At 32.1% G+C, this 15,695-nt stretch overlaps 2 long non-coding RNA genes across 3 annotated transcripts; one reads left to right on the top strand and one right to left on the bottom strand.

Moving 5' to 3' along the window:
* The first annotated feature begins 9,183 nt into the window (after positions 1-9,183).
* LOC147388166 (uncharacterized) lies at positions 9,184-10,642 on the top strand. 2 transcript variants are annotated; one of them, XR_015171417.1, is made up of 4 exons: positions 9,184-9,334; positions 10,069-10,164; positions 10,307-10,347; positions 10,455-10,642. It is a non-coding gene; the product is annotated as an uncharacterized LOC147388166 (long non-coding RNA). The 2 variants fall into 2 exon arrangements; XR_015171418.1 differs by lacking the exon at positions 9,184-9,334 and adding an exon at positions 9,576-9,731.
* Positions 10,643-11,224: 582 nt separating this feature from the next.
* Positions 11,225-13,761, bottom strand: LOC147388165 (uncharacterized). Its single transcript, XR_015171095.1, has 3 exons — positions 11,997-13,761; positions 11,814-11,911; positions 11,225-11,703 (listed from the first exon to the last, which is right to left on the bottom strand). It is a non-coding gene; the product is annotated as an uncharacterized LOC147388165 (long non-coding RNA).
* Positions 13,762-15,695: the final 1,934 nt, after the last annotated feature.

Below are 15,695 nucleotides of genomic sequence, written 5' to 3'. Positions count from 1 at the left end.
TTGAGATATATGTTTGATTCTTGATCCTATATCTATGTTAAAGATTTTGTATGATTAAAAAAATCTAACATGTGATATCAAAACAATTCATTTCTTGAATCTCTATATTTTGGATTAAAAACTATTCATGTATGTTAGTTATCATAATTTGTTTAGATCCTTCAAAATCTTGTAGAATTTTCCTTTTAAATCAATTCCCATAGATTCAATTTTTCAGTTTTGAATCCATATATATATTCAAAAATGAAAATCTAAATCTATATATATATATAGATAGATAGATAGATATATATATATTTCAGATTTTTGTTTTTAAACATATACATAGATTTTGATTTTCGTTTTTGAATCTATATCTATAGATTTAGATTTTCAATTTTTGAATCTATATACATTGATTCTGTTTTTCATTTTTGAATTTATATACATAGATTTTGATTTTCAATTTTGAATCCATATACATAGATTCTGATTTTCAATTTTGAATCTTTTAATATTGATTCAGATTTAGTTTTTTTGAATCCAAATATATTGAAGAAATTTCAATTTTTGATGCCATCTATATTGGTTCAAATTTTCGATTTTGAATCCTTTAATATTGATTTTGATTTTTTATTTTTTTGAATCTAACTATATTAATCAAATTTCAATTTTTGATGTCATCTATATTGGTTCAGATTTTCTGTTTTGAATCTTTCTATATTGATTCAGATTTTCATTTTGAATCCTTATATGTTGGCACAAGGTTTTCAATTTCTGAGTTTAACTTCCATAGATTTCAATTATGATATGAGATCATGCCTATTAGATAACATATCGTGATTATGTTAATTTTGAAAAATTAATTGTAATTACATGATTTTAATTGTCATTAAAAGAATATTTCTTGTTCCATAAGTTTCTATAATAAAAGTTTTTTTTATGCAATATTATTATTGGAACATTTTACTATAACCTAAAAGTCTAGTATATATTATTGGACAATTTAGATATAGATAAATTCTATAAATTTTGTAGCCGTTAAGCTAGCCTAAATTAGTAAAATTTATAGAATATTTAAGTTGTATTAAATTTTGGTCATCGAGGAGACATTAAAGATTAATAATATTATGATTGTAGACTCAATTAGATAAATGAGATTAACCAACATGAGAATTTCATTTAACTAATTGAAATATGGATAAGATAATACAATTTACATGAATTTAACAGAACTAGAATTGAATACCTAAAAGTAACAAAAAATTACTGAATAAATTATGCTAGCATTATAGGGTAATTAAATTAGTTTATTACCTTAAAATGAGTAAACAATAAATATACCTAGTTCAACCTAAAGGATAAATTTAGGTGATATTAATGAGTTCATTTTTCTCAAATAAAACTCAAGGCACTTATTAGAGCATTGTCCTTATTTCAATTTCTAATTTATTGCACTCTCATGTATCTTTCATCCCAATATTTATCGGATCAAATTTTTTAGAAGAAAATAAGTACATTCAATTCATTATAGGCATTCAAGATCTTTACCCAGCGTTCATTTCTACAAAACTTATGGACCTCACTAAGAATAGTATGGTAAAACAAGAGAATTTATTTCTTTCTTGGAAAAGATCGAATAGACTTAGTTTTATGTTTATGCGGATGACGATCGTTAACAACATCAAGACATCCTTACCTCTAACTGATAGTGCACAGGAATTTCTTTGTGATGATTCAAGAAGTGGGAAAGGAATGAGGAAAGTCAAAGAAATGAAAGAAAAACTCATCACGAAAAGAAAAAGTGTCTGGAAATACAAATCAAGCTGAAAAGAAAAACAACAATGATGTCTCAAGTGCTACTTTTGTGAAAAAATTGAATAAATAAAGAAGAATTGCGCAAAACACATAAATTGATTTGAAAATAAAAGTGTGTTTCTTTCTTTTATATGTTATAAATCAAACTTAGTTGAAGCTCATTCAAATACCTGGTGGATTGATTCTGGAACTACAACTCATATTACTAATTCGATGTAGAGATTTTTTTCAAATAGAAGGTCTTACAAAATGAAAGGTCCATCTTCAAGCAAAACCATCTTGAAACGCAAGTGCTAGCTGTATGAACTTATCGTTTGGTATTGGAGACTGGTTATCAGATGAATTTGAAAAACACATTTTATGTTCCCACCATATCTAAGAATTTGACTCCGTTATCTAAATTAGATAATTTAGGTAACTCAGATTCTTTTGAGTGTGGACTGTTAAAATTATTTTTTACATTCAGTTTTGATAGGATATGGATTTTAATTGACGATTTATATAAAATTAATTGGAATGTTGATTATGCCCAATCTTTAGTTTCTTTGCATTCGAATAATGATATAAAGTGTGGCTTGATAAATGAAAATTCCTCCATCTTCTAACATAAACGTTTGTGACACATCTCTAGAATTAGGATAGAGAGATTAGTGAAGGAAAAAGTTTTGGATAATTTAAACTTACAGACTTCTCAGTATGCATGGATTACATTAAAAAAAATAAAATCAAACATACCAAGAAAAGAACCACAAGAAGTAAATAGCTTCTTGAGTTCATACACTCACATTTGTGGATCATTTCTCATTGCTTGTCTAAGTGGAAAAAAATATTTCAAGACCTTTATAGATGATCTCTTTAGGTATGGTTATGTTGATCTGATACATGAGAAATCTCAATCTGTAGATATTCTCCAGATATTTATAACTGAGGTAGAAAGACAATTAGATAGGAATGCTAAAATAGTTAAGTCAAATAAATGAAGTAAATATTATAGTAGATTTAATGAATCAAGATAGAATCCTAGTATTTTGCCCAATTCTTAGAAAAATTAGGGATTTGTGCATAATACACAATGCCTGACACACCTCAACAGAATAGTGTAGTTGAAAGGTATAATCATAAACTTAAGGACATGGTTAGGAGTATGTTGAACAGTTCTAGAATTCTTGTTGAACAGTTCTAGAATTCTTGTGGGGAGAAGCAATAAAGATTGTAATATATATCTTAAATAAGGTTCTTGCTAAGATAATTCTTAAAACTCTTTTCGAGTTATGGATTAATAGGAAATTTAGTTTAGGACATTTATACGCTTTGAATTACCCAATATAAGCAAGAATTTACAATCCACAGGAAAAGAAATTAGATCCCAAAATATTATTTACATATTTCATTAATTATCTAGAAAAATTTAAAGGATACAAATTCAATTACCCTAATCACAGTACGAGAATAGTTGAAATTAGTACGAGTGTAAACCACGTAAAATAACTTTTGAAGAAGTAAGAGTGGATATCCTACCACCTTTTAACCTTCAATAAATTATTTATTCTCAAGATATTCAACAACTTGAGGTGAATGGATAATAGTAAAAACAAGTTGGTTCACTACTCTATTATGACTCAACCATTATAATTGAAGATTCACTATCAGTAATTTTGAGAAGATCTCTTAGAAAAAAAGAGACCTGTTATTTCATATGATTACGTAGTATATCTATAAGAATCTGATTATGATATTGAGATAAATAAAGATCTAGTTACATTTTCACAAACAATAAAAAATAATGATTCTTCTAAGTTGATGGATTTCATGAAAAAATAGTTAAAATCTATGAACCAGAATTGTGTTTGAGATCTCGTCAAATTGTCTTCTAAAAGTAAGAAAATCGACTATAAATGGGTCTTCAATATCAAACGCGACGCAAAAGGTAATGTCGAACGATTTAAAATTAGACTTGTAGCTAAAGATTTTACTACAAAAGATGATATTAATCATATTCAGACTTTTTTTCAATTTCAAATAAATGCTCACTAAGAATCATTTATGGCATTGATGGATCATTATGATTTGGAGTTACACCAAATAAATGTGAAAACGACTTTCTTAAATAGGAGTTTGGATGAAGAAATCTACATAGAGCAACCTATAAGATTCACAAAAAATAGAAAAAAAAAGTTAGCCTACAAACTTAAGAAATCTATTTATGAACTTAAACAAACTTCAAGGAAATGATATATAAAATTTAATGATACTATTACATCCTTTGGATTTAAGGAAACATTGTTCATTAATGTATATATCTGACAATCAGTGAGAGCAAGTTTATTATGTTGGTCCTGTACATGGATTATATTCAATTAGCTAGTAGTGATCTTGGTTTGCTGCATGAAACCAATAATTATCTTACTAAAAATTTCAAGATGGTTGATATGGGTGAAACAACATATGTCGTTAGCATAGAAATCCTTAAGAATCGATCTTAAAGATTATTAGGGTAGCTTTAGAAAGGGTATATCAATCAAGTTTTAGAGAGATAATATGCAATCTTGTTCTATCAGTGAAATGCCCATCGAAAAAGGAGCCTAAGGCAATATCTATATAATAATTTAGAAAGGGAGCAGATGAAGGATATTCCATACGCTTCAACTATTGGGAGTTTGATGTGCGCTCAAACATATACCAGACCAGATATCAAATTTGTAGTTGGAATGTTAGGTAGATATCAGAGTTACTCAGAAATAGATCATTAAAAAGTTATAAGGAAGGTTATGAGATATCTACAAGGGACGAAGGATTACATGTTCACTTATAAGAAGTCAAATCATTTAAAGGTGATCATGTACTCAAATTCAGATTTTTTCGAAAGCTCTTATAGTTGAAAGTTTGTATCGGGTTTTGTATTTCTAATAATGGGTAAAACTATCTAGTGGAGGAGCATAAAGTAAAGCATTACTACTTCATTTACTATGAAGGTTGAATTTGTAGCATACTTTGAGGCCAAGAGTCATACTCTCTATTTGTAGAATTTTATCTCAGGACTTGGGATTGTTGACTCTATGGCTAGGTCGCTGAAGATATATTGTAATAATATCACAATTGTATTCTTCTCAAGTATGGACAGTACTCAAACGATGAAACACATGGAAGCTAAGTACTCGATGGTTAGAGAAAGAGTTCAAAAATAGTTAATGTAAATAGAAAACATTAATACAACTTAAATGATAGGTGATCCATTGACAAAATGATTATCACCAAAGGCTTACAAGGAACATGTTATTAAGATGAGTCTTTTGGAAAAATCTTTTGTGTATTTGGAATACGTTATTTTGAAGTGGTTATGTAATTAATATTAATATTAGTATTAAATAAAGTTTATTTCTACTTATTTCCTGTTTCTATTTATGTTATGATCATATTTTTTTTTTTTGAATATAAGTAATATAGAAAATGTCTTGACAAGACAAGTGACAGGGGCACGATTAAAAGTCATATCAGAAAGGGTATTGATGGTGTGGAACAGGAAAGGAAGTATAGCATAAATGACATATAACCGCTATGAATTACATTAGTATATAATTGAAATATGATATTAGAAAATCTAATTGAATATTGAGATTATTGACAATATTTTAAAATTCATGATCACGTGAAAAATGTATTTATTTATAGAATCCTAAATTGAGTATTTTCAAAATTATTTTGTAAAAGAAAGTTTACTTTAACACAATAGGTCTAATGGGCCAAGTGGGAAAGTATTAGAATTAAATTCATGTGACCCTTTGGCCTATACGTTTTAGTAATTTTACCTATACAAAAATTATATATATATTAAAGATAATTTCCATTATCATTAGAATTACAAATATATTATTTTAAGTTTAATAGGAAATCTTGATGGATAAGAATCTTACTAAAAAGGAACACTAGGTCCTCTATCTCCATCTATATAAGAGGATTAGCACCCCCATAATGGAATAGTAGTGAGAAACACGAAAAATACATTCATAGGGTCCTGAACATAGTGATATCCATCAATCACTATGTGGTGCCCTGCCAAACGCTAACACAAAGCCCTATGTCAGATCTCGAGGCACTAGGTAGCGCCTCGAAATTTCGGCATGGTCTCCTCTATTTATGTTAGCATTCCAAGGCGTTCAACCTGCACCTGATAAACGACATACAATCCTGCATATATACATACAAAATATAATACTAGCGAAAGCCTATATACATCTAATAACGTACGATAGATCAGAGTGCGGAAGAAGAAATTTATATATAGGATTATACAAAAAGTCCTCACTCTAACAAAATTCCTAACACTCAATATAGAATCCAAAATACCTCTAGACGAACTGATACCATTAGGGGATATAGCCCCAGTACTCACCAGGTAACGGACTCTGGTCGTCTATCTAACCCACCAGATGGTCCCCACTAGCTAGTTTTACGCCCGCCTCGCCAACTACAGGTTCTGAAGCTAAAAAAAATAGAAAGAAACGGGTGAGTAACAATGGTTACCCAATAAGGAAACAAACAATTTCTGCCAATAACCTCTTCTAGCATGAACGAATAAGCATACTAAATCATTTTAATATATGCAAAATTTTACAGAATAAACTACGATTAACTGATACATATAGCCAAGGATGAGCAACTAAACATTTTAAAACTAACATTACATCAATCAACAGTATTCACTATAGCATTTTCTTTATATACAAATCTAATTAATCAAATAGAAACATTAAACATGTATTTCATTTATATATCGAAGTAAGACAATAGATACATAATACACTATTGTGGAGTATTGGAATTAGAGAGTTGGGATTCACGACTAGATCACTCCTAGTCGAGACATGATGTTACAATTCTTTTCTGACTTTTAGTTCCTGATTTTGTGGCCGGTTGCTGCACATACCACATTTGGTTGACCATTTATCCGGCTCAGGCTGGCCGTTTGACGTGACTGTAAGCAATAGGTCTCTTTTCGATGTATCAAAACGTTCGACTACTATAGATTGTTAGTGATCACTGACTAATTATTTTGTCTATACGTATCAGGCGTACATGTGATTCCCAAATATACAAACCATTCGTATACGATCACCTTTACATTACAAGTTCACTGATAAAAATAGAGAGGAATAAATCTGGATTCCAGTTGTGACTCCACTCTCATACGCGTCCCATACCACGTATGAGCTTGGTGGTCTCTATCGTACATCCCAGGATAATACATCACTCCGGATGATATGACACATTATCCCTTCAAGCATTCACAAACTCTTTAACAGCTCAAAAAATAACTACATATATATATATATAGGGTGGGGTTCCTACGACCCCCATTACGACCCCTATTACGACTCACGAAGACAGCCGTTCGATATTCGGAAGATCCACGGTTCAAATTGCGTCTTGATTTTAAACAAATAAATTTTTGGATTTTACAATTACCTCCCCGTAAATCATAAATCAGAATGAAAGAAAACTTCGTCTTCTTCGTTTTTGCCCTCTTTTGATCTCGACTTCCTCTCTACGTTTGACGACACACAGATTAACGTCGTTTGCGACGGCACCGACGAACCATTCTTCTTCGTCTTCTTCTCACTTCGATCTCGACTTCCTCTCTGCGTTCGACGACACACAGACCAACAGATCTGATTTCGTCTTCTGCCCTCTGCGTTTCTGACATCGTTTGTGACGGCACCGATGAAGGTCTCTTTCTCAAAGGTAAGAAATCACAAACCCTTCTAATCTTTTTATTTTTAAATTTTTTTAATTTTAAATTTCATGTTTTCTTTGCTGAGTTTCTTGCAATCGATCTCCATCTTCGTCTTCTTCTTCTACGATTTTTTGCACTTTTATTTGTTTAATAATTTTTTATTTATTATCGATCTTTGTTAGAGGAAAAAGAAGATATTTAATTTTTTGGGTTTTTTTCTATCATTATAGCTATGAAATTATCACCTTTAAACATCTATTGTTTACTTTTTTTTCCATCATAGTTTATATTTTTGATGTATTTTCTATGCCTTTTTATTAATGTTTACGATTTTATTTATGTTTATTTGAAGAAGGAAAAACAGATTTATTGTGCAGAAATTTATTCACTTTGTGTTTGAAGAAAAAGCTCAAAGGTGTTACATGTTAAGCATCTGTTGCTTACGACCCAATAAAATAAATAGGCTTGTTCACTGGATGTTTGAAGAAAATCCCCAAAGGGATTTCTTGTTAAGCATGTGATATTCCTGGAAAGCCATACTCTATTGTCCCCCTATTGATTTATTTGGCCTGATATGTGTGTGTGTAGGCGCACTACTTGTTGGGTCTAAGTAGATATTTGTGGAATAGGGGTCTGTGCATCCTCTAGTGTGATTACCCCAGTCCACAAAATATGTCTGATTGTCACTACATAGGCTCATTGCTTTCACTTATCCCATAGTCTGTAAAATTCCTAAGTGTTAATGTGCCTTCTCATCAGTACTTTAAGTCGAATATGAAATGTTTGGTTTGACTACATTGTTGTAATAACATTTGGGGATTGACTAAGTTTGTGAATTGTACCAAACTAGCTTGGAAAACTCTTGGGGTTAATTGTTGTGATTTGAGATTCATCAAAGTTAACTTGTAATTAGGATTTGTTGTTAATTTTGTAGTTTAGAAGAATAAAAGTTTGATTAACATGATTCATATATATATATATTTTGATAAGCAGATCAATTGTATTAAAATAAATCAATCGGTTGAGGTAACCGATGTCCAACCTTTGTTATACATATCATTGGCAACCTTTGTTAACCAAACTTTGTTATACATATCCATCACTGAGGTCTATAGGTTTCAAAGGTTGGGCAACTAGCAAGTTTTCTGATGTTTAGTAAATGAATTCTGTTGGCCTTGTGCCACAGTAATCATTCCAAAGGTTGGCCATGGGTTTTGTATGTTATTGAATGGGTCACTTTCTCAACAAACAAAATAAAGGAGAGAATTGCAACTCAAACCACATTGAACTTGATCCAATGTTCACCTTTGATTACCCTTGCACCTGACCTGCTTTAGATTTATGACCATTACCCTGTTTATAGCTCAAATTTCAGCCAAGATCACGCTTTCATAGGTATTTAGACACATGCTTTCAAGATTGAAAAGCATTCCTTTAATTCAGCATGCTTCGCTTGCCTCCTTTTTGACCATTAAACCAAATATCTAAGATCACCAATACTGTTTCTTTTAAATTTTTTATTATTTCCGTCTAACTAATTCTTTTGTCGAGCCAAGCAAATTATTATATGAAAGAATCTTACATTAGTCTTTTTTGGGATAAGTTAACTAGCTATTTGACTCATTTTCCACTACTCCTTTTATTTTTTTCAAGGCAATGGTTCTAAAAGAGAAATGAAATTTAATGGAGTTGGTGGATCCATGGTTGGGATCTGAATTCAACCAGGAAGAGGTGTTGGGGATGATTAATGTGGCTCTCTTATGCATTAATGCATCTTCAATACTTAGGCTTACAATGTCTACGGTGGTGAGTATGCTTAAAAGTAGAACCATTGTTGAAGAAATAGTTTATGATCCGAGTATCTCTAGTGTTAATTCGAAATTTGATGCAATCAGAAACCATTTTGAACATTCATGTATGTTTAGAGCGAATATAGAATTGTGAACACTATTTTGATCGTCTATTTTTTTTATATGCATACGGACACGTATTTCATCCTTTTCATTGTGCTGATTGTTGCTCAACATTAATGCATGTTTTGGAAAACAAAGCTTTTATTTGAATTAAAAGAAACATGGGGTGCTTGCAGGTTTGAACATTTTGATCTCTCTTTACAAGTGGTGTAAAGATGCCTTTGAGCCATGGTGCTGTCGTGTCTGTTATGGATTCAAAGACCCTCTCAGTAACCCCTTATGATCTAAATGTAACAAGCCATACCTTCTCTATAACTGGTCATGACTTATTTAGTTGCATGGGCCCCAGTTCTACTATCTTGATCATGCTTAGATTCCATATTTCGTGCCCTAGGATTTTACAATAAATTTTTTATTGGTACTTATGTTGGTGGACAAGCTCGGGTAGTTTAGATTCTTATTAAAACAAAATTGTAGTTTTTTGATTGGTTTAGTTGGTAAATTTTGGAAGCCTTACAACTTTTGGTGTATCACAAATGTACCTGGACAGTTTCTATTGCAGTATGCCATTTAAATACCTAAATGAGATGATGAAAACAAGCCTTATGAAGTGATCATTTTCTGCAGGCCCTGAAAGAGTTAGAGCATGCCATTGTTTCATCTCCATTAGGTTTAAATCCACAAGTGGAGGGCCAACGACTAATTGCAGCTATCCCACCATAAGTATCAAGTCTATCTAAAGAACTAAGTTTTGCTGTTTTTTCTTTTTCTTTTTCTTTTTTGTTTTGTTTTTGTTTTTCAATACACCCACTATTAACTCTCTGATTCAATTATTTTTATGTTTTGCTATGGTCTATACTACCAGGTTAACCAAGGAGCATATGCAGGTCAATTCTTTATTTTGGTGTAATTCTTTAACCAAATTCTTATTTGTTTATATGTGAACTATAAAGGTCTTGGAAATGATGATTTCTTTCAACTGGGGAGTAACTCGATCGAGTTTGTGTTTGCAGATGAAGTTGTGAAGAAGAATCTGAGAGAGATCGTTGATTCCATTACGAGGAAGTTCGTGCTATGAAATCATTCTCAATATAAATGAATTGAATGTATGATTGTATCATTCATCTTGTAGTTGGATATTGTACTAGACTGAAATTTACCCATTATAATGAAATCAATTGTATGTTCGATACAACTTTTTTCAGCATTTCTTTTGGTGATTTTTTTTTGGATAAGTAATATTTCATTCAATAGCAGCACTAGGCCTGTCAAGGTGACTAGCCTAGTAAAACTCTCTTTGACTAATCTATATTAATCGATTTGGGTAACGAATGTGAGTAATTTTTTATTAATGTCTATATGAAACAAGAACGACTAGGTGGTTACAAGGATCAGATTTGGTCAATTTGTGCTTAAGTGGTGCACATAAGTTGGATCCATTTCAATAGACTGAAACTGAACGGGCAATTGCTCGAGCAGAAGACAGCTCAACATCTTCAACCACATTATCCATAGTGAAAGCACATTATTCATGGTGAAAGCAATTTCACTAGTTTCAATATTACCAACCAACAGAAAACCAGCACTTTGTTAGATTTATGACAAATATTCGAACCCAAAATACATTTCATATAGAGCTAAGAGAGAAACCAACATAAGCGAGAAGGCTTGGAGCACATTTGGAGAGATGGAAGCCCACATTCTTTTTACTAGTTACAATCTCTAACAAAAGAACTCCAAAAGTAAACACATCAGACTTTATTGAATATAGTCCCTCCATAGCATACTCCAGAGCCATGTATCCGATATTTAAAGAAAAAAGAAAAATCTTAAGTCATCGATAAAACTTAACACTTAAGCATGAGCTTTTGCATCATTTACATATTCATTTACCACTTAAAAAATGTTCTGTACTTGTTTTCGTGTTACATGAATTAGGATGGCCGAGTTACCTATTGAATTTCCCTAGAGCAGTCACCAATAGCCCTTCTGAAGTTGCATTTATGTAGAATTCTGCCCCCCGAGTTCCATAGGATAACCACAACCAAAAAATAAATGCTGCACTGACAACAGACCCAACAGTGAATTTGCCATTGCCAACAGGACCTAAATAAGATGTCTTCAATATGCCACAGTTCATGCCTTCGGTACACATATCTGCCATTGCCAATTTGGTACCTTAATAGAAAGCTTGCTTTATCTCTAGCTTTGAAGAGTTTCCTCCATGCCCAAGAGGAATTAGCTGGGGTGTCCATGAGATCCCTGCTTGATAAGGAGGAGCATTGTCAATTGATTGAACGAAGTCCCAATTTGAAGAAGGAATGTTTCTAAGATACACTAAATAATATGATTTATGTGGAAGAAGTCCATACCTTAGCAGCCCAAGTACTGCTGGGAATGATGTTAAATGAAGCAGCTCTTCCACCTCTCAAGTCCTTACTGGATGGTCCATCAAAAGTTTTCTGTGAGGCTGATATCAAACGAGGCAACTTAATGTGAACAACCCAAATTTATAGAAGCAGCAAACTAATGAACACTTATAAAATGAAACCAACCAGTGATGGCTTGGAAAGTGGTCATGAGGCCTTCAACAATGCCAATCAACACCCTCAGACCAACAAACCAGTCTTCAATATGAAACCAACCAGTCATTCAGTTCTCCACTTGCGATAGTTACCACGTGAAATCAACACCTTCAGACCAACAAACCATACTTCAGCTTCATCCTTATCCTTACATATCTGTCAAAGGGCAATATGATGCAGATATAAATTTAGTTATAATTTATACCCTTCATCATGTACCACAGATCTCAGTTCAGTGAATAATAAGTTACATCTAAGATTAAGAAAAAACATTTGTAAAGGTTTTTATTTCCCAAAACTAAGAATAGTTTGCTCAATATCAGTGGAATTTTTAGGATAAATGGAAAGCCATTTCTAGAATCCTCAAAAGGATCGGTGGAAAATGAGTCAGATAACTAGTTAACTTATCCCAAAAAAGAGTAATATAAGATTCTTTCATATAATAATTTGCTTGGCTCGGCAAAAGAATTAGTTAGACAGAAATAAAAAAAAACTTAAAATAAACAGTATTGGTGATCTTAGATATTTGGTTTAATGGTCAAAAAGGAGGCAAGCGAAGCATGCTGAATGAAAGGAATGCTTTTCAATCTTGAAAGCATGTGTCTAAATACCTATGAAAGTATGATCTTGGCTGAAATTTGAGCTATAAACAGGGTAATGGTCATAAATCTAAAGCAGGTCAGGTGCAAGGGTAATCAAAGGTGAACATTGGATCAAGTTCAATGTGGTTTGAGTTGCAATTCTCTCCTCTATTTTGTTTGTTGAGAAAGTGACCCATTCAATAACATACAAAACCCATGTCCAACCTTTGGAATGATCACTGTGGCATAAGGTTAGCAGAATTCATTTACTAAACATCAGACAACTTGCTAGTTGCCCAACCTTTGAAACCTATAGACCTCAGTGATGGATATGTATAGCAAAGTTTGGTTAACAAAGGTTTCCAATGATATGTATAACAAAGGTTGGACATCGGTTACCTCAACCGATTGGTTTATTTTAATACAATTGATCTGCTTATCAAAAAATATATATATATATATGAATCATGTTAATCAAACTTTTTATTCTTCTAAACTACAAAATTAACAACAAATCCTAATTACAAGTTAACTTTGATGAATCTCAAATCACAACAATTAACCCCAAGAGCTTTCCAAGCTAGTTTGGTACAATTCACAAACTTAGTCAATCCCCATGAGTTGGAAATGTTATTACAACAATGTAGTCAAACCAAACATTTCAGATTCGACTTAAAGTATTGATGAGAAGGCACATTAACACTTAGGAATTTTACGGACTATGGGATAGGTGAAAGCAATGAGCCTATGTAGTGACAATCAGACATATTTTGTGGACTTGGGCAATCACACTAGAGGATGCACAGACCCCCATTCCACAAATATCTACTTAGACCCAACAAGTAGTGCGCCTACACACACACATATCAGACCAAATAAATCAATAGGGGGACAACAGAGTATGGCTTTCCAGGAATATCACATGCTTAACAAGAAATCCCTTTGGGGATTTTCTTCAAACATCCAGTGAACAAGCCTATTTATTTTATTGGGTCGTAAGCAACAGATGCTTAACATGTAACACCTTTGAGCTTTTTCTTCAAACACAAAGTGAATAAATTTCTGCACAATAAATCTGTTTTTCCTTCTTCAAATAAACATAAATAAAATCGTAAACATTAATAAAAAGGCATAGAAAATACATCAAAAATATAAACTATGATAGAAAAAAACCCAAAAAATTAAATATCTTCTTTTTTCTCTAACAAAGATCGATAATAAATAAAAAATTATTAAACAAATAAAAGTGCAAAAAATAGTAGAAGAAGAAGACAAAGATGGAGATCGATTGCAAGAAACTCAACAAAGAGAACATGGAATTTAAAATAAAAAAATTAAAAAATAAAAAGGTTAGAAGGGTTTGTGATTTCTTACCTTTGAGAGAGAGAGACCTTCGTCGGTGCCGTTGCAAACGATGTCAGAAACGCAGAGGGTAGAAGACGAAATCAGATCTGTTGGTTTGTGTGTCGTCGAACGCAGAAAGGAAGTCGAGATCGAAGTGAGAAGAAGACGAAGAAGAATGGTTCGTCGGTGCCGTCGCAAACGACTTTGGTCTGTGTGTCGTCGAACGCAGAGAGGAAGTCGAGATCGAAGAGAGGGCAGAAACGAAGAAGCCGAAGTTTTCTTTCGTTCTGATTTATGATTTACGGGGAGGTAATTGTAAAATCAAAAAATTTATTTGTTTAAAATCAAGACGCGATCTGAACCGTGGATCTTTCGAATATCGAACGGTTGTCTTCGTGAGTCGTAATGGGGGTCGTAGGAACCCTACCCATATATATATATATATATATATATATATATATATATATATATATATATTATTTTCATTTGAAAATAAAAGAGAAATTAACAATACAAAGTTGAGAATGGATATCCAGTTTCCTACAGTGCAACTGTGGCTACCCGGCCTAAAATAAATAATTGAACTAAAAAATAAACAGTTCTTCGCGCTAACAGAAAGTAAATAAACATGCAACTAGTAACATTATCCCTGGATATTCATTCACAAACTTTTTTTTACTAAGCAAGTAAGGGGAGATATATTATATATGTAAAAATTGATACATAGGGCTAGCCCTAACGAAATACAGATCGGAATTGCGAAAGATCTAGCTTATCTCTAAAATAAGCATGTTTTACATTTAGAGGAAAATCCATTACTCTTTTAACTATCAAAGAATGTTGGTTATGGAAAACTGTAGTAGTAAGGGCGTCTACTACAACATTCGTCTCTCTCCATACATGATTTACTTGTACTTCTAGTTTCGATAACGTTGTTATTGCCTTCTACACCCAATGGTCCAATCTCCAAGAGACAACCTGACATACTAGACCCGTAACTATTATTGCTGAGTCCATTTTTATAATTAATTTTTTTTCCAGCTAAATCGAAACTTTCCAATGTAGCATTCAAAGCTTGAATTTCTGTTACATTGTTTGTCGTTGCTTCGTTTACCAACCTACACACAACACAACAATGTAAAATACAGACATCACCCTTCAGGTGTGACTCTGACATTTTACCGTTTCATATCGTTTTTCCCTTTTTTCGATTTTTACAGTTTTCAATCTCTCAAACAAAATATCCACTTCTTGATATTCATCAACTCAATATGAGTCATTGAATATTAAATCATTTTTTAAACCTAAATTTTTTTTTTTCAATTAACTTGAAAAATTACAAAACTTTTATCAACATGGGGTCCGAGTAGTGCCTAGAAACCAATTGACCAACACAAAACCCAGTGAAATATCTTACTCACGTATAATTTGTTATAAAATACAATTAAACATATCAAATATGCAAGTTCTAACGTGAATTTAAAATAACCAATAAAATTCTAAATTTTTGAAAATATATCACAAATTTTTAATAAAATCCTAAATGCAATTTTCACAATCTACGATTACTAATAGAAATTGAGAGTTCCTTACAATCTCTAGGCGATGAAATTGAAACATGTGTGCGAAAATTGAGGCGATCGATGCAGAAATCGAGGTGGTTCGAACTTCAAGACGACTGCTTTTTGAATTTAACCCAGTGATTTGAAGATCTTGATGTCGTCGTCCTTTCTCCCTTCTGCGA

This window comes from Akebia trifoliata, chromosome 13 (assembly GCF_017979445.1).
Source record: "Akebia trifoliata isolate Shusen 1 chromosome 13, ASM1797944v1, whole genome shotgun sequence".
Taxonomy (NCBI): Eukaryota; Viridiplantae; Streptophyta; class Magnoliopsida; order Ranunculales; family Lardizabalaceae; genus Akebia; species Akebia trifoliata.
The sequence above is the reverse complement of the archived record's forward strand: the minus strand, read 5'-3'. Positions and strand labels throughout refer to the sequence as shown.